Source organism: Leptonychotes weddellii, chromosome 12 (assembly GCF_054177405.1).
Source record: "Leptonychotes weddellii isolate Sample4059 chromosome 12, ASM5417740v2, whole genome shotgun sequence".
Taxonomy (NCBI): domain Eukaryota; kingdom Metazoa; phylum Chordata; class Mammalia; order Carnivora; family Phocidae; genus Leptonychotes; species Leptonychotes weddellii.
Genome location: NC_138380.1, coordinates 77788742 through 77808972, shown reverse-complemented (window position 1 = coordinate 77808972; position 20231 = coordinate 77788742).

Below are 20231 nucleotides of genomic sequence, written 5' to 3'. Positions count from 1 at the left end.
GTAACTTGATTAACTCTGTAAAGACCCTATCTCCTAATAAGGTCACATTCTGAGGTTAGGACTTCAACATACGAATTTTACGGGTGGTGCACAGTTCAACCCATAACAGCCACCATTGTTTTGTATTTGATGCACAAAGGTGCTTCCCTAATAGGGTTAAAGGAATTGGGTATGTTGTGAGATATAATGAATTGCAGTTAATTTCCTTGAGATTTCTGAGTGATAGAGTATATGTAAGAATGAAACATTTGTGGCTGTTATTGAATTTTTAAATGCCAGGTGCCTGAGAAGACTTGAAATAAATTAATTCATTTGGGGGGGATATTCTATTTCCACAGCTAGTGTTTAGAAGATTTACTAGACTGACATGCAAGCTGGAATACTCTGTATTATCTAAAATGCCTTTAGCATACCACTTACATTTGTCTAGGGGAGTTCACGAAAGCCAGATTTTTAGTAAGCTTCTACAAATAATTCATCATGAATGAAAGGCAATCACATTCCACAAGCACTTACTTTTGCTTATCATGAGTTGTTTTTGTTGTTGTTGTATTATCTCTTTGCATCTGAGATGTGTTGAGAATTTCATCAAAAGCTTAATACACTGCAATCATGTTTTCCTATAATATATGGATCACTGTGGAACCAGAGTTCTCAGATATTATATGTCAACTTTATTGTTATTCTGTTGTAAGGTACATAGTGAAGTGTAATAATTTCAAGAGACTGTAGAAGCACTAGCATTAAATATTAAACATTTAAATGAGGAAACACTGATTAATTCATAATATTCCGAGCAGCTCATGAATGTTTAATACCCATATCTTGCCTTGATTGGATATTATTTAACTGGAACCATGGTCACCGTAAGACTACTTAGTTACCATTTTTATTTGCAAGCCCAGTTTATAAAATGACTCATTCTATTTTAGGTAAATATTATTTTGAACTTCTCACCATTTTTGGTTCCATTTGTAAGCTAAAGCAGAATGATAAATTAAAGGTTAACAATATCTGTTAAACATTTTACACCATAATTATCTTTAAAAGTAATAGTTGAGGTTAGGTTTGCATAGTCTTAATAAAGTAAAAGTACCTTAGCAATAACGTTTCCTTGATTTTACTTTTTAAGATTTTTTTTATTCATCCTGTAGATACTGCTCAGCATCTGTTATGTACTCTGCACTGGGGTCATAGTCAACAATGAGTAAGACACTGTCGTGGCTTCATGAAGCTTATGGTCTATGAGGAATTTAGAGATTGAACAAATCATTACTCAAATAATCATTGAATTACAGTATGGTGAGTGCCAAGTAGGAGGAGTGTGCGATTATGTGGGAATATTTAATGGAGCTTACAGCCTGGTCAGGGGGGATTAGGGAAACTTCTTTGAAGAAAAACAATTATGATCTGACTTTCAGGCAGAGTAACCCCTGGTCAGGGGAAGAACTGGAAGGGAAGGGAGAGCGTGTGGGCAGGGACGACCACACATAAAGGCCTTGAGGGCCATGAGTCTTTGGGAGAGGAGTAAACCGGCTTAAATTTGAAGTCCAAAATAATATTACAGATGAGAATGACTTTCCTCTGTAGGTTAGGACTCGCTGTTGGAAACTGTCTGAGAAGGCTACAGAATCATTGTGTCATCTCAGTTTGTAATAATGGAGGGTGAGTACTCATGATCAAGACTGATCCTGGGTAAAGGAATAAATAACATGACAGGCTTTCTTTGGCAGGGTTGGAGGTGGGGAAAGAACTTTCTCACATCAATCAATTTTGCTGTACTTTCCCCTGGTCGGTCTTTTGAGAGCTCTCCCACCACCCTGGGAATTCTTAATATTTGACAGTGTAGTTCGGAGATTTTTTTGCTATTTGCAGGTTGTCTTCTCTTTCTGTGATGGTGCTTAACAATTACCATAATTCTTGTAATTCTGTTTTGGGGGTGAACTGGAGGCAATGCCAGGTGGAGGTACAAGGTAATCCATAAGTCTTAAAAAAATATAGGGGCGGGGGGAGCTGGGAATTTTGACTCCTCAGGGAACAACCGTGGAGGACTCTTCCTTCAGTGGCTTTAGTAAAGAAGTTATAGGGTCCGGGGCGCCTGGGTGGCTCAGTTGGTTAAGCGACTGCCTTCGGCTCAGGTCGTGATCCTGGAGTCCCGGGATCGAGTCCCGCATCAGGCTCCCTGCTTGGCGGGGAGCCTGCTTCTCCCTCTGACCCTCCCCCATCTCGTGCTCTCTCTCTCTCTGTCTCATTCTCTCTCTCAAGTAAATAAATAAAATCTTTAAAAAAAAAAAAAGTTATAGGGTCCGATTATCCCAAACTCAAACAAGCACAGGGCGGTTTCCAACACCCAAAGCTCAGTGTTGGGGTCTTCAGTGTTTATTCATTCACACTGGAGCCTGCAAACCTGAGGAGTGAGGCTCTTATGGCTCACCTTGCCACATCGGAAGCCAAGTCAGACCACTAACTGAGAACCTGCAAATCTGCACCTGAGAAAGTTCTGCCAGGGATTCATCTTCAAGAGATAGAGGAATAGCTGTATCACATCTGGCTTCCTAAAGTCCTCCCTTGCAAGACAGGCACTAAAATGCCCTCCTTTTTCTTCTCAGCCCTGACTAGTGCCACCACCAGTGAGAATTCAGAGGGCTCCTTGATGGTCACAATGTAACCCAACAACTCTATCAGTTCCTGATCTAAATTACCCTTACTTGAATTGGACTTGGCTGTTTGTAGACTTCCAGGTCTTATTCTGCCACCCCTTGGCAGATGACCAACTGCAGTATTTATTTTTTAGAGTGAGAGAGAGAGGTCGTGCATGTGGATGAAGGAATAGGGGGAGGGGCGGGAGAGAGAACTTTAAGCAGGCTCCATGCCCAGCACTGAGCCAGATGCGGGCCTGATTTCCCAACCCTGAGATCAGGTCAGACCTGAGCTGAAATTAAGGGTCCCACACTTAGCTGACTGAGGCACCCAGGAGCCCCATGCAGTATTTATCCCTGGGAGAGAACACAGTGTTAGAGCTCTCTCTTCCCAGCACTTCTGCGCTCCTCGAAGCGATAGATCTGGTCCAAGAACCCTAATAACTGTCTACCCTCTGTCCACCACACTCCTGTAATTCTCAGTGGAAAGATCAGAGTTATTATTAAGGATTGTTAATTAATTTATTAATAAGAGTTTCTACTACTATCAGTACCAAAAATACATGGTCTCTGGTTTAACTTATAATGGTTTTGTCTCCAATCTCTTGCAGTAAGAGTTTCTCACATTTCTGGAGGCAGTTGGTCCATTCCAACAGTTCCAACACCTGCTTGATCACGAAGCTGCAAGCAGCCATCAAATCCCCAGGGGTCTAGTCTTGGCCAGGGTGTGGCACTGAAACCTTAAACTAGTCTGACCAGGTCCAACATTATTGTGCCATCCAGAAAAGGTTCTAAATTTGAAAGAAACCACTGTCTATAGAAATGGCAGGGAGGGGCGCCTGGGTGGCTCAGTCGGTTAAGCGTCTGCCTTTGGCTCAGGTCATGATCTTAGGGTCTTGGGATCCAGCCTACCGTCGGGCTCCCTGTTCAGCGGGGTTGTGGGGGGGATCTGTTTCAACCTCTCAGACTCCCTCTGTGCGGGCGTGTGGGTTCTCAAATAAATAAATAAAATCTTAAAAAAAAAAAGTGATAAATTAGTAATTACCAGTTTCCACATCATTTTTTTCTTTTTTTAAGATTTTATTTATTTATTTGACAGAGAGAGACACAGCAAGAGAGGGAACACAAGTAGGGGGAGTGGGAGAGGGAGAAGCAGGCTTCCTGCGGAGCAGGGAGCCCGATGCGGGGCTTGATCCCAGGACACTGGGATCATGACCTGAGCCAAAGGCAGCCGCTTAACGACTGAGCCACCCAGGCGCCCCAATTTATCACTTCTGAAAGGAACTTTTAAAGACTTAATTTTGTGAACCCATGTAGTACTTGGTTCTCTGGCTGGTATAGTTAATCTTCAGGAGTGTATTCTCCCAAAATTTGCACATTTTAAGTGTAACCTCAAGAAGGTCCCATTAAACATCGTGGCTTCCCTTAAATCCTATGCACAGAGCTTTGCATGGTTATTCTAACAGGCTGGTGGTCAGGATTAAAATGTGTTTATGGATTAGGGTGGCTTTCACAATTTTAATCCAAGTTGTGCTCTGTGCCCCATTTATCTCCAACTTGGTACTTACCCCTCTAACTTCCATCCTGACCAAGGTTAAAGTCTTCCTTCTCTCTTGCAAGAGAGAAACCTTTCTCTTTTGAAAGGGGAAAGTTAGGATTGCAATGATACGATTCTTTTTTATCTCTTTACATATTATTGATTTTATTCAATTGGGAGAAAGTCATTTTCATAAATAAATCATATTAAGTGTGCAGTTATTACTGGCCAAATCTGTACAGTGACACCAATAAATGTAAATCTGGTTTTTGGAGTTTTGATTCTAAAAACAATTGCAGTTGCCGTTTCTATTAAGAAATAAAGCAGTGGTTCTCTAATTTTAGGGCTTTAAGAATTACTTGGAATACCTATAAACATGCAGATTCCCCAGGTCTTCCTCCCTGCCACTCCCACTTAGCCCTTAGAAATTCTGTTTTCTTAGATCTTTGGTAAGGGTTGAACATCTGCTTTATTACCAAGCCCTCTAGGTGATTCCTATATAGGTTGCATTCTCTAGGCCACATTTTTTAGAATCACTGGGTTAAGAAATGCATCCCTTAATAAGTATTATTAAGAATACTTAGTTAAGAATCTAGTTTTTTTTTTTTTAGAATAGATGTATATTTAGAATGTGTAAATTAAATATAGTAATTAAAATTGTATTTTAAGCCTTCGCTATGATACTTAAACCAAATACTATATACTATATATATTTATATTTATACATTATATATATACATTACATATATATATACACATATATGTGTGTGTATATATATATATGTGTATATATATATATATATATTTGTTTTAAATCGTGAAGTGCACATATCAGCTTTACTTAAAGAGATACTCCTGCCTGGCAAACTCTCTCTCTTTGTCCCAGTGACCTAGTGTTCTATGGATCTTTGACCCAATCTGGTAGCATTACCAGTGGACTCATAGCTTCAGTTGTACCTTTGTAGCATTTTACCTTTGAGCTCTTTGATTATCAGAGAAGTAATGGACAAATGTCCTTTGGTTAAATGTTATAATTTTAAATATATGCATGGAACAAAATATTGATAGTACTTATTTCTGGATGATGGTATTTCAAGTGATTTTATTATTTTTTTAAACATTAAATTTTTTTTTCAAAATTTTGGAAGGAGTGGGTATTACATTTATAATTAGAAAAATTTAATTTAGTTTTAATAAGTGAAAAATAATTTTCTTCTGGTTAGGTATAGCTGGAGATAGAGACTAAAAATTAGCAAGAGGATAAAATAAAAACAAAATAGGCAATCCAGGCAAGAGAAGAAATCAGTTAGCACTAGATGGAGTTTTACTTATGAGTTTGACTAAAAGAGGAACAAACCAGTCTCTTTTAAAAGGGAAGAAACAGTTTGAATTCTTCCATGCCATTTGGACAATTTTGACAATGTGTATTTATCTTAATAAGTTCCAATTTGTCTAAAAATGTTTGAGCCACCATTTAGAGGAAGCACAGGAGTTCTGGGATTTATGATCTGAGTAAATGTAGTAGAAATTTCAGCATGTCTTTCTCTTTTTCAGCTGTATGAAGACTCTTCCACGGGGACAGTTATGGAAGTCTCATCTCTTCTGAAGGGATAGTTTGACCTGACAGTATGGGGGTAGAAAGGAAGGGAGAGGTGACCAAGGGAGTGATATCATCCAGAGAGGAAGATTTGGGCTTTGAATGTTTATTGAGTAAAACTAACCTCCATCGTACTTGACCTTTGGAAAAAGAGGTTATTATTAATTTAGCAATGTAGTTTCTAGGCTAGGAATGAATCCAAGGTGTCCATCAAAGGTTACATAATATAAAAAAAAATCTTAACAAAGGAAGGAAATGTTACCCACAGCTGATATCCTGTAAGATTACTTCATTAACAAAGTCAGCTATGGAAATTTTTGGTTTTAGGTATCTCTTCTTTGAATCCAATATCTATCATCCAGCCACTTACCACCAAAGTAAGGGAGTTCATTGCATCTTGAGACAAATTAAAACAATTTGGTTACCCTTAAGGTTTCAGATTTGGCTATCTTATCAGGGATCAGATGAGAGATGATGCTTCAAGCTAGCCCTAGAACTTTGTAAGGTGCAATGAGGAAGGCGAGGTGGGAGGGTCGCATCAGGAGGTGAGTGTGGGAATGAGAGCCACTTGCTGGTAAACTGTGATAATCGTGGGGCAGGAGTTGATTCAGTAGCACAGTATCCTCTCCAAATCTGTTTTTAGTGATTGCTCTCAATAAAAAACCTCCTTCTCAGTAAGAATTCAAGTTCTGTTCAATGGTAGTTTTGAAGGATTTATAATGAACCTAACAGTTTTGAACATAAAACGTGTGTACATGGCAGTATTCTGAAAACTTCATGTAAATTATCTCATTTAATTCCTGTAGCTCCTTTTTGCTTTCTAGATATTCCTTTTTGCTTTTTAGATAGGCCTTCCTCAACTCTTTACCAAGGCACTTACTAGATATTAAAATCTTTTTTTTTATTTCCTTCCATTTTTTTTGACTGGGTATTTGTATAAAACATAATAAATCAACCTTTAACAAATCTTTTATTGATGTATATCGTGCATACAGAAAGCTACGAATAACACAGATGTATAGCTTACTGGATTTTCACAAACTAAACACACCCGGGAACCTTCACCTAGATCAACAAGCAGAGAGTCTTTATAAATACTCTTTATTTTATTTATTTATTTTTTTTTAAAGATTTTATTTATTTATTCATGAGAGACAGAGAGAGAGAGGCAGAGGGAGAAGCAGGCTCCCAAGGAGCAGGGAGCCCGATGTGGGACTCGATCCCAGGACCCTGGGATCATGACCTGAGCCGAAGGCAGACGCTTAACCATCTGAGCCACCCAGGCGCCCCCCCCTTTTTTTTTTTAAAGATTTTATTTATTTATTCATGAGAGACAGAGAGAGAGAGAGAGGCAGAGGGAGAAGCAGGCTCCCAAGGAGCAGGGAGCCCGATTATAAATACTCTTACACAAAACTGGATCCTAATGTTACCTGGAGTTTACCATTCGGTTTTTTCCACTTAACATTTTATTGCCACGTATTTCCCACGTTACTGCATATTCCTCAAGAAGCAAGCTTTTTAATGGCTGCGTGATAGATCTTCAAGCGTGTACAGTAATTTATGTAACTGTTGTTTGAATCTTAGACATTTAGGCTGTTTCAGTTTTTCATTATTACAGTATTGTAGATTGTAGCATTGAACATAAATCTCTGGCTGCATTTTTGATTAGTTTTTTAGGATACATTTTTAGATGTGTAATTACTAGATCAAAGTGCATGCATATCTTAAAGCTCTTGATACATATTGACAAATTACCCCAAAGAATGATTATACCAATCCATCGGAGTTTATGAGTGGCCATATTCCAGTACTGGGTTTTCTGTGTGTGTGTGTGTGTGTGTGTGTGTGCACGTGTGCGTGCCTTTTTGATAGCTAGAAATTGATATCTGACCACTGCTTGGGTTTTCCTTGATTATTAGTGAGATTAATATGCTTTTATATATTTATTGGGCAGTTACTTTATTTTTCTGTTTCTTGCATATAGAAATTAAAATATATAAAATTATACCTTACTCATTTTTAAAAAATTTCTCTGGATATAAAAGCCGATAAAACTTTAAGGAGAATTTTTTTTTTTTAAAGATTTTATTTATTTATTTGACAGAGAGAGAGATAGCCAGAGAGGGAACACAAGCAGGGGGAGTGGGAGAGGGAGAAGCAGGCTTCCCGCTGAGCAGGGAGCCCGATGCGGGGCTCGATCCCAGGACCCCGGGATCATGACCTGAGCTGAAGGCAGACGCTTAACGACTGAGCCACCCAGGCGCCCCAGGAGAATTTTTTTAAGCTCATTAAAATTTTGGGAAAATGATGAAATAAGTTTTCCCTTTATGATGGCTTTTTCAGAACATGCTGTTTTGGAGAAAAATCTGTTTTAGAGAAAACAACTGTTTTAGAGAAAAATCTGTTTTCTGTTCCTGAAATTTAAGGAGGATTGTAAGTAAAATTGGAATTAAAATGATACATATCAAAGGCTTTATAGTTGGCTGCTCAGTATATGGAGACGTTATGATAGGTTGTTTTTCAGGCTTTAAAGATATTTTTGATTTTTTGTTACCTTATTGGGAAGACATAAAATATAGGAATCTTTAAAAATTTCGGGAACTGGTGTTTTTAAAGTAGCTTTTGCATGGAGGTGGTGGAATTTTAATAAAAGAAGAAAGAATTCATTCACAGAAGTGAGGGTCAATAGGGATGAGGTGGGAGGGCTGTTTCTTGTTGCCAGCTGTATCTCCATTTGCCTCTGGTTCTACCCTGAGCCTGGTTGCTGAGCAGAGGCTGCTAGGACTGGCAGACTGTGCTGTGTTTTATGTAATATGGGTAAATAACCTGCGGTTCTGAGCCTATTAAGAGGAGGCCATTTTAACATGTGTGTTTTAATCCTTATGTTAAAATTCTGATCTCCAGATGTTATAAGCATTAAGTTTTTCTTTTCCCTTTTGGAAATAAATTTGCCAGAATATTCTCCGCACCTCTGAGTATCTGGATGTTAATTTTGAGCTTTATCTGTTGTTTATTCTTTTTTTTTTTTTTTAAGATTTTTATTTATTCATTTTGAGAGAGAGAGAGAGAGCAGGGTGAGGGGCAGAGGGAGAGAGAGAATCCCAAGCAGAGTCCACACCAAACACGGAGCCTGACTGGGGGCTCGATCCCAGGATGCTGAGATCATGACGGGAGCAGAAACCAAGAGCCGGATACTCAACCGATTGAGCCACCCAGGTGTCCCCTACCTGTTGTTTTTTCTTTGCTCTACATTTTGATATCAACCAAATCCAGTTCCCCCCTATTATTTCTAGTATCTACTTCATATCCAATACAGGCATAGAGGATTTTTACAGTTGGAAGGGACCTCAGAAATTATATAGTCTTTAGATTCTCAAACCCAAATGCCTTCCAGGGCCAGCAGAACCTATGTGAAGTTATCTCGGGTGAGACAGTAGAGTAGGAAGTAATGGTGACTATGGAAACTAGAGAATTTGGCCCCACCTAAAAGCATTGAGTTCAAGTTTATTCAAACACTGTGCTGTCCTAATGAAACATATCCACAGCATAGTTGGCTTGCAGGTACCCAGTTTATAGTCTCTCTGATCTTCTTATTTTAAGAACACATCTTGATCTTTCCAGTAAAGTTAGTATGAGCAGGGGTTAGAGACCAGGTTTTCTGACTTCCAATTAATTGATTAATTAAGTATCTATTCAGTGTCCACTTCTACCAGACATTTTCACATATTTTTTTAATTTGTTATGTACATGTCATCTGCTTCCAAAAGCAGATTCGAAGCTAAGGACAATAACTAAAAACTCAGGAATTAGGAAAACTAGAATGACCTTTAGCATAAATACTTAGGATGCAGAAAAATTTCATTCACTTATAACCAAACATTTACCAATCACTTCTTTTGTGCTGGAGAAATAAGCAAGTCATGCTGACGGCTTTTCTCTTGTGTAGACGCTGTGATTGGAGATGTGTGTAGCTCTGCATTTCAGCCAATAGTTGTTACATGTTCAAGGGTTAGGTAAGTATATAGGTTAAAATGAGATTCTGTTTGGGATCTCTCCCGGTATTAGTTGCTTCCTCAAAATTTGTGATTCTGTGCAGGAGCAGAGGAAGCGAACATGCTTATCATATCCTGAGATCCCTTTACGTGGGTGTATTAATGGGAGTCCCAAGTTGGTGACATATCCTCTCCTGCTGTTGTCAGCCATTCTGATCCCAGAGCCAGTGCCTAGGAGCTGCCGCCACCACGAGGTGGAATAACAGGAGCACACATGTGCTCCTGGTCAGCATGGTTGCCTAGCAACAGAGGAGATGCTGATGTCTGTTGATGTGTGGGCACAATATATTCTAGTTCCAGGTGCTTGATGGACACAGCGATTACATAGACCTTCCCTGTCTCCCTTTGGAAGTTGTGGTTCTGAGGCTGGGAAGCTGGACTGTCTTTGGAAGCTGTGTTTGGAAGCGAAAGGGGAATATAGGATATGATCATCTGGCTACATAGATAAGTACTGAAAAACAGGATTTGGGTTTCTGCCTCTGGCTTGAGCTACAAGAATAATGGGCTCTTGGCAAAGGATAAACTATAGCTCATGAAGACAAGAAATAATATGTCTAACGGGCATGTGATTCTCACTGAATATGAGAAAGTGGGAAACAAATGCCTACATAAATCTGAAAAACAAAAAGAAACCCAAAAGAGAGATTTTTATAGAGGATACCAGGTATGAAGTAGAAAGAACCACAGAGGAAAAGATATACAAGTGAATATGAAATTTTGATACAAGACAATAATTTATTTCCTAGCTATTACTGGGCTTTGGAGGTATCCTGCAAGGTGGGTCACCAACTGTCCTGAAAGAGTTTGGGACAAGTTCCACCATGTTGTGGTGTGGACTAATCAGTAGGCATTGTTGGGAAAATTAAAAAGACAAGCATCTACAAATAGATTTATGCTATCTTTCATCATGCCAAGCAGAAGTGGGCAGGGACCAGGGTGCTATGGAACCCTTGGTGTAGGTTTGTGTTTCAGTGGAGGGGCCCTCCTTTCCTCAGTGGTCCTTCCTTTTTATAGAGTAAGTGAAAAAAAGCAGTCTTGTAAGTGGAGGAATAATCAGTCTGCTTCAGGCCAGGCAGTCAGAAATCAGACTTGTCTGGAAAGTCACCTGAGCAGCTTCTGGAACCCTTGGGGCCCATGGAGTGTTGTGGCCCCCAGTGGGGAAGGAAGCTCTCCCCAGCTCTATGGGAAGCTGAGCTTGGGTACACCCTTTCCTCCTAGCTGGAGGACCCATCTCTAGCTAGTTCCCAGGCCACTTGGACTTTTAAACAATTCTACTCATTGCCACAGGTGGAATAAAACACCTGGCTAGAATATAGCATGGAAAGGGTGCATTTTGTTCAAAAAGAACAGACATTGCAACTGATACTTTAGTACCACCCGTCTCCATATCCAATCAACTCACAAATGCCATTTGTTAAATTTTCAGGAATTTTGTGAGTCGGTTGTTAAACACAGTGATTATTAAAAATTAAATTATGTAGAGTTACCAATAAGTAAATTATATTAAAACAAGAGTAATGCACAGTCAAAACTCATCACTTCCTAACTGTTATACTACATCTTACTATTATTTATGTTTCTTGTATCTCGGTGGGAAAAATATCCTATGGCGGAGTAATAATGCGTGCTGTGGTTCTCTTCCCAGTTCAGTGTTCAGTGAGCTAGCAGCTGGTGCCTTGAAGGACACCAATTAAAGTCCCTCATGACTACTCTTCTCGTTGGTGGGAGTTTGTAGTATTATAAAATACCAGGGCCTTTTGCTCCAGAGCAGAGGACTGTGCACTCCAGGCAAGAGCAAACTCCCCCAGTAGCATCTTTCACCAGTGCCTGATGGGAATCAGTGTGTAAATACCCTAGCTCCCTTCAAGGGGGATAATTTTGAGGCGAGTGTTTTACGCGATTTCCTAAAGTTTTCCCACAGGATTAAGGTTCAGTTGTCCAGTAGGATAGCCTATTTCATATTGTACTTTCTGTTGGCTGCCCTCCCATCCCTCTATCACTTCTTTCACTTCTGTGCTGATGTTCCCTCTACCCTGCCTCAAGGTCCACTTCTGAGAGTGTGTGTGAAACAGAGGAGAGTAGTGCTGAATAGAAGGAGAACTTTTGGATAAGGAAAGAGGCAGAAGTATGCTATCCTGTGAGAATCAACAACGAACCAGCCAGCCAGATGGCAGACATGGAAGATGATTTTCTCATAGCTGGCCGAAAAACCAGATAGAGTAGTCATGTGGGACTTTAACTGTGTTCACCTAATTCTGACTCAGAGTCTACTAAAAGCAGAGCACATCCACTTAAAAAACACTTAGTAATAAAAAAAAACCACTTGGTATTAATCTATTAGGTACTGTGCTCAGTGGGGTAGGGATATTATGATTAATAAGGCATTGCCACTAGTTCCAAGAAGCTTATAACCTACCAGGGGATGTCACATGGACACACACAAATACTTTAAGGTAGGAGGTGGTAAGCTTCATATAGTTGAGAGTGCTTGTAGGTCTTGGGAGGGAGAATGAAGGCTTGAATGGTCAGGGAGTGTGCTATAGTGTGCGTTATGAAATATATACTTGGTCTTTATACCTCTTTCTGGCACAGAGCTCCCGAAACTTTGGAATTTCCTAAGTTACGAGAGTGATAAAGGCGTGTTTTGTTAACCTAATGAGGTGGCTTTTGGAAGACACCTAAGGATGGAGGCTGGTTGCCAGTGGAGCAACCATAAGATTAGAAGGTTGGAACTTTCAGTCCCATCCCCCCAAGCTCTGGGGAGAAGTATGGGGCTGGAGATAGAGTTCATTGACCAATGGCTAATGATTTAATCAATCGTGCCTATGTAATGAAGCCTCTTTAAAAACCCAAAAGGGTGGGGTTCTAAGAGTTTCCATTTGGTGAGCACATGGAGATTCAGGGAGAGCGGTATGCCTCGAAAGCCTGGGTGTTCCACACCCCTTCCCAAATAACTCACCCTATGCTTCTCTTCCGTCTGACTATTGATTTGTGTCCTTTAGTATCCTTTGTAATAAACCTGTACTCTAATAAGTAGAAAGAGCTCTGTGAGCCGCTTTAGCAAATTAATTGAACTCAAAGAAGAGGTTGTGAGAACCTCAGATATATAGGGCTTGGATATGTGCTTTGGTCAGAAGTACTGGCGATAACCTGGCCTTGTGATAGGCATCTGAAGTGGGGAGCAGTCTTGTCGGACTGAGCCCTTAACTTGTGGGATCTGATCCTATCTCCAGAAGGATGGTGTCAGAATTGAGTTGAATTGCAGGACAGCTGGTTTGGGTGGTATCAGAGAATTACATGGTGGTGTAGGAAAATATCCCCACATATTCAAATTGGTGATCAGAATTATAGGGAGCAGCCTGAAGGAGGTAACATTTAGGGGAGGCCTGGAGGAAATGGAGGGATTTCAACAGGGAGAAATAGAGAGGAAAGGAATTCTGGGTAGAGAGAATGATGAGAGCAAAGGCCTGAAGCTGGGAAAACAATCTGTGTATTCACATTCTTGGAAATACAAAGGTAGCAGGAGCATGGAATCCTAGGTAAGCCCAGAAAGGCAGATTACAGGTGGGTTGTGGAGACCTAGATAGATTTCTGGGAAATTCTTGGTATGCCTTCTAATATAATAAGTGCTCAGGATGCAGAGAAACTGTATAAGGGGGTCTGATCCTCTGGACACAGGCTCCAAAGGGAATTTTATAAGACCTAAGAGGGACAGGGGTCTCAGAGCAGTCAATTCTAACTATAAATTGTAACTCATTATAAGGAGGAATAAAGAAAAGACAGCCCTAATTGGCTCGGATTTCAAAAACATTGAAAAAAGGCAGAAGAAGAGACACACACAACCAAGAAGCACAAGGTGAGGAATGCTTTTGGGAAGTCCAAGCCGGCAATAAACTGAAGTCGGAGAGAAGTTACGTGTGCTAGAAAGGCACTGATGGTGTTACGGGCTGAACTGTGTACCCCTCCAAATCAATATGTTGAAGACCTGACTCCCAATACCTCAGAACGAAACTGAATTTGGACAGAGGGCCTTTAAAGAGTTAATTAACTTAAAATGAAAAACAGTTAACTTAAAATGAGATCTTTTGGGTGGACCCTAATCCAGTATGATGGATGTCATTATAAGAGGGGGAAATTTGGACACAGACATGTCTGTACACAGAAGAGGATACAGCGAGAAGGTAGCCATCTACCAGCCAAGGAGCAGAGCCTCAGAAGAAACCAAACCTGCCAACAACTTGATCTTGGACTTCCAGCCTCCAGAACTATGAGTAAATCAGTTTCTGTTGTTTAACCCACCCAGTCCATGGTACCTTGTATGGCAGCCCTAGAAAATTAATACCATTGGCATGAAGCAAGCAATGAATGGGGGCCTTTGGCTTGGCACAGATGATACCGTCAGTCCTCATTTTTCACAGGTTCCGTCTTTGTGCCCCACCTACGTACTGAAATTTATTTGTAACCCCTCAAATCAATAATTGTGCTGCTTTTGCAGTCATTTGCAGACATTCACAGAGAGGCAAAAAGTTTGAGTGGTCATGTGTGTATTTTCCCAGCTGAGGTTGAATGCTCTGTCATCTTGTTTCAGCCCTCATGCTGTAAACCAGTGTCCTTTTCATCATTTATTTAGTGGCACACTTTTTGCATTCCATTTTTTGGGCTTTTTATTGATAATTTTGCTATTTTATTTTATTTATTTTTATTCTTCTTATTTGAGTGTCATCGACACACAGTGCTATATCAGTTCAGGTATACAACCTAGTGATTAGACAAGTTTATACATTATGCTATGTTTGATAACATTTCTGTTTACGATGGTCCCCGAGTGGTAGTCCTGGGGTGTTGAAAGCTGTGATGTGCATTAGAGAGAAAATGTATGTGTTAGATAAGCTTTGTTCAGGCATGAGCTATAGTGTTGCTGGCCTTAATCTAAATGTTAGCAAATGAATAATATACATTAAAAGTAAGGTTGCCTTTAAACAGAAACACACATAAAACAAGGTGATGTAATGATGAGTTGATGAAAATGTTGTGACCAGAGCCTGGAAGGAACCTAACCCTGTATGTCCCCCAGGAGCAGTCGTTTAGTATTTGCTAATTCATTGTTCGTGGTGGCTTTATAGAATATAACTACCACATATATCGGGAATCAGCTGTATGATGTTGGAAGGGGTGGAAAAGTCTCGCCATCCAAATCTCATTTTCACCTTCTCTACCAAGAAGATCATTCCAAATGAAAAATGTAGAACACAAGTACTTGAGAGAAGAGGTGAAGCTCGAGGTAAATGAAAGGTAGTGAGGTCCTAGACACTCCAGCCCTGTGACGAAAAACGTACCCACATGGTTACTGAGCCACTTTTTCGGTCTCATAGATAGCAGAAGTAATAGAACTACTTTGGATGATAAAGATTCCAGCAGCCACAGCCCATTTAACTTTACATTACTTTATTAATAAATTCTAGAAATTCTTATTAGAATCTATAAAATAAGACATTATAAATAATCTCTACTAGCATTCAGAAAAGAGAGGTATTCTAGAGCATCCAGAAAGGGTTTTCTACAAGATATGCTATGCTAATTTAACTTAACTCTCCTACTCCTCCCGCTCCCCTTCTTCCTCTCCCTCCTCCTCTTCCTCTTCTCCTTCTCCTTCTCCTCCTCCTTCTCCTTTTTGATATTGAATTCATAACCTATGTAACTTTGGGTAAATGTTCTTTAAAGGTATATCTGCAAGTTCAGGAACTAGTTAGCTTCTTTATCATTAATTCACAGTTGGGACATATAGTGGTCTTTGTTTGCCAAGAATGTCACCACAGGCTCTGACATTGCTCTTTAGTGTATGCTCCCCAAATCCATGGCAACCTTGGCTGCTCATCCTCATTCTGGATTTGTTTCTGTCCTCATCAGTGACAGAAAATTTGCTGGCATGCATGAGGTCTCCTAAGAACAGGTGTTGCATTATATCCTCATCTTGTTAAACACCATTTGCACTAGGAGGAAACTGCAGTATAATAAAAGGCAAAGTGGCTTTTTACTGTAGTGGAATTCCTAATATAGTTTCAACTCAATTCAATTATAATTTTTAGTCCCATGGATAGCCTTGATTGGAAATTCTATTTCCCATGAGGTATCAATCTGGAGCATTTCATATCACTGTAATTGGTCTATCCCAGGACCACCTACACAAAATTTACCCAGGATGAACGCTGTTAAACATGCTATTCCTGATCTTTATCCCAATCCTACAGAATCAGAATCCCCAGGGGAGTGGAAGGGGGAGGGGGAGACCTAGGGATCTGAATTTTAATAATCTTCTCAGGTGATTGAAAGTTCTAGTTGAAAAAGTAAAATAATCTGTGGAAGAGATTAGTTTGGCTAATAGTTCTACCAAATACTCATTATTCAATTTAAAGTAATAATTTTATTTATCAGGGTTAGCACTTGTAGAGTATGAGTCCATCTGTGTTGAATAAATATCGTAACTGACATTTTAAATTCTATTTGGAATTCTTTTTTTTTTATTTTAAAGATTTTATTTATTTATTTGACAGAGAGATAGAGAACACAAGTAGGCAGAGTGGCAGGCAGAGGGAGAGGGAGAAACAGGCTCTCCGCCGAGCAGGGAGCCAGACGTGGGGCTCGACCCCAAGACCCCAGGATCATGACCTGAGCCGAAGGCAGCTGCTTAACGGACTGAGCCACCCAGGCGCCCCTCTATTGGGAATTCTTTTTTTTTTTTTTTAAGATTTTTATTTTATTTTATTTATTTATTTGAGAGAGAGAGCACATGAGAGGGGGGAGGGTCAGAGGGAGAAGCAGACTCCCTGCCGAGCAGGGAGCCCGATGTGGGACTCGATCCAGGGACTCCAGGATCATGACCTGAGCCGAAGGCAGCTGCTTAACCAACTGAGCCACCCAGGCGCCCCTCTATTTGGAATTCTTAAATAGGCATTTCAATAGGCATATACAAATACTTGCAAACAAAATGTACAAGTTTATAAAAATGTATCTGAATGCAAGTTTGCCTTTCATCCAACTCTAGTTTTCTATGGCAAGTCTTCAACTTAAGAATTTAGATGAGGGGCACCTGGGTGGCTCAATCGTTAAGCGTCCGCCTTCGGCTCAGGTCATGATCCCGGGGTCCTGGGATCGAGCCCCGCGTCGGGCTCTCTGCTCTGCAGGAAGCCTGCTTCTCCCTCTCCCACTCCCCCTGCTTGTGTTCCCTCTCTCGCTGTGTCTCTCTCTGTCAAATAAATAAATAAAATCTTTAAAAAAAAAAAAGAATTTAGATGAATTTTCTAAAAAAAAAAGCAAAAACAAATCAAAAACAAGTATGTGCTAAGGCTAGATTAAAAGTTACTTAGAAATTCTATACCAGAAAATAAGGAATAGCAAAGGTGCAAAACATGTTTAGTCCTTTGCAAACTCCTTTCATTTGAAAAATTTTTACCTACTCAGTTAATTTTTTCCTAGAATTCCAAATCTCAAGACATTTCCTGATAAATATTCATACCTGCAGTTTTTCTTTATCTGTGTCCCTGGAAAAATTGTCTTACAGTTGTATTGAAAATGCAGATTTATATTAAACTGCAAGATATTTTGATATTTTACGAAGGATTTTAAGACTCATTATACTAAATGCCATGTTGTAAAATATTAAGTGTGACATTTTCCATTTTACATATAGGAGAAATATATGTAATCGCAATTTGATGTTATATAAATTAGTAGTACATTTATTCCTTTTTAATTTATCCAATTGCTATCAGATGCCGTCTGTCAATGTAAATGTCATTTAAGTTATATTCTTATTTAGTGACTATTCTTACTTAAAGCTTTTTGGAAGAGCATTTAGTTGTAGCTTATTAGAGGAGCAATTAGCTGTGCCTGTCCCTGAAAATGTCTGTTACATCATTTATTAAACTGTGAATTTTAGTGTTAGCAATTTCAGATTTTATGAATTGAGTTTTGAAACATGGAACAAAGATTCTTCCGAAAAGGGACAGGAACAATCACTCAAATGTTATTTTTGTAAACATGCAGATGGTTCACATTATGTCACCGGTACCAAGTGGTAGCACTTACTATTTGCTCAGTGGATGAATGTGTTGAGCAAGATACACACACACACACACACACACACACACACACACACACATTAGATCTGACCATAAAGTAAATGAGCATTTTATATTTGTCCTATATAAGTTAATTATAGAATTTTATAGTTTAATCATATGTATGCCATATGTCTAATTTACTCAGTATGTATTTAAATGAATTCTTTGATTTTAGCACAGTTGCTTATAATTAACTAAGTGTATTTAAATGAACATATAGAGATGCCAAATGAGAATACTATGGAAAAACCCTTTTTAAAAAAATTGTAATTTTTTTTTTAAAGATTATTTATTTGAGAGAGCGAGAATGAGAGAGAGAGAGAGAGTACATGAGAGGGGGGAGAGTCAGAGGGAGAAGCAGGCTCCTCGCTGAGCAGGTAGCCCGATGCGGGACTCGATCCCGGGACTCCAGGATCATGACCTGAGCCGAAGGCAGTCGCTTAACCAACTGAGCCACCCAGGCGCCCAAAAAATTGTAATATTTTTACAGTTATATTCAATATAACTGTTAGGATTTCTATCAATTATTAATAATGCTGATTTAGTCAGTTTACAAACATAACAGAGATATATAATATATAATATATGTAATATGTATAATACATAGCTCTGTCACATAACAGAAATCTATGACATATACATGAGTACCAGCAATGTCACCCTTGGGCATGTTCTTGAACAAGTATACAGTGTTGCAAATATGGAAATATTTTGAAAATTTGTAACGATATATCATCAAATCAAACAAAACTACAAACAAAGCATATATTTATGTCTTGAACAACTTGGGGCACACTATTGGGAGTCATCCTGCAGTTTGTTACATGAGTTCAAATTTTCTTTATTTACCCCCAGTCAAAACCGCATTTTATAGGAATTGGGGGGCACTTTGTGTTAAAAAGAAAAAAAATCCAAGTAAGTGTAATAAAAACAAAACTATTACAAGCCTTTTTGATTGTGTAAAGTCTGTAAACACCTGATTATATTGGAAAACAATTATACATGTGTTTTTTCTTTAGGCAGCTGTGCATTTTATTGTAACATATTTACCTGTGTATATGCTTATGAGAACTACTAGGTGTATTTTTCTCATTCTAGAAAAGCTTAATTAACATCCTTGTGTCAAAGAAAAAAATTCTTAGGACTCCTTTGAGAAGGTTAGGGGTAAAAAGTCTCCTAAAATGCTTTCTTTTAAGGCTGATCTTTGCTTAAATTTTAAAAAAGTTGTGATGTTATTGACAAGGTAGTCTTTTCTTTAAAAAAGAAAGAACAAAAGGATAAAAATTGCTGAAAACCTGAACACCACATTCATTCACATCACTTTAATAATTTATCAAGTGCAGGGCAACAATATGAAATTTTCATGTATGAGTATCATCCAGTCTCATATAAAAGTAACATATGAAAAATAAGGTCAGAGATAAGACACAAATACCAGTAACTCTTGTCTATAGTTCTCTAAATTACAATAGAGTGTAATTTATAGAGGAAAATAAATATTTTTGGTTCTAGGAACTAAATTTTATCATTATTTGTAGGAATTTTTTTAAAATTCAGAATTACATTATGAAAGTGAAAAGTGGATGATAAAACATCATTACTGTAACAGCAATTGGGACTCGTACAGTGGAGCATTGTAGAGTTATGTTTTTCTTTTTTGTATTTAAGATGACTAGCTAAGGAATCTATGTTTAGCATAGGCTGGACAATCCTAAAGAGGTTTCAAAAACATTCAAGATCTCATCTCAGGTGCCTATTCTGACATACGTCTCCCAAGTCTCAGGACAGGATTTCACCTGAATAAGGTAGGTGAGATTTTACCCCAAACGTTAGTGCATTCAGAAATACTGAGTGTGTGCATGTGTGGGTGTGTGAGTGCGTGTGTGCATGTGCAAGAGAGAGACAGACAGCCCTAGGGAGTAAAGAACAGAAAGGCAATGTGGAGGGATGGAGAAACATTTACTTTACATTCACCGAATGCTGTCATTTAAACTTACTTCCAAAGGGCTTAATTTTAAAATGATAAATTCGCAAACACATTTGACTGCACCCATTTTACGTCCTAAGATGAATTTAAAGGAGGGAAAGATCTCAGTGGCTCTCCTTTTATTACTGGTGCTGCTGGAACAGAAGACTTAGAGACTATATGTGGTTCATCTGAATCTCTGAATCCATAATATATCGTAAGAGGCTTCCATGGAGATGGACTCTAGAAAATGCTTTAGTACATCATGAAATTTTGCATACGATCAGCCTCCTGTACCTGTCACAACTCCCAGATCTTGT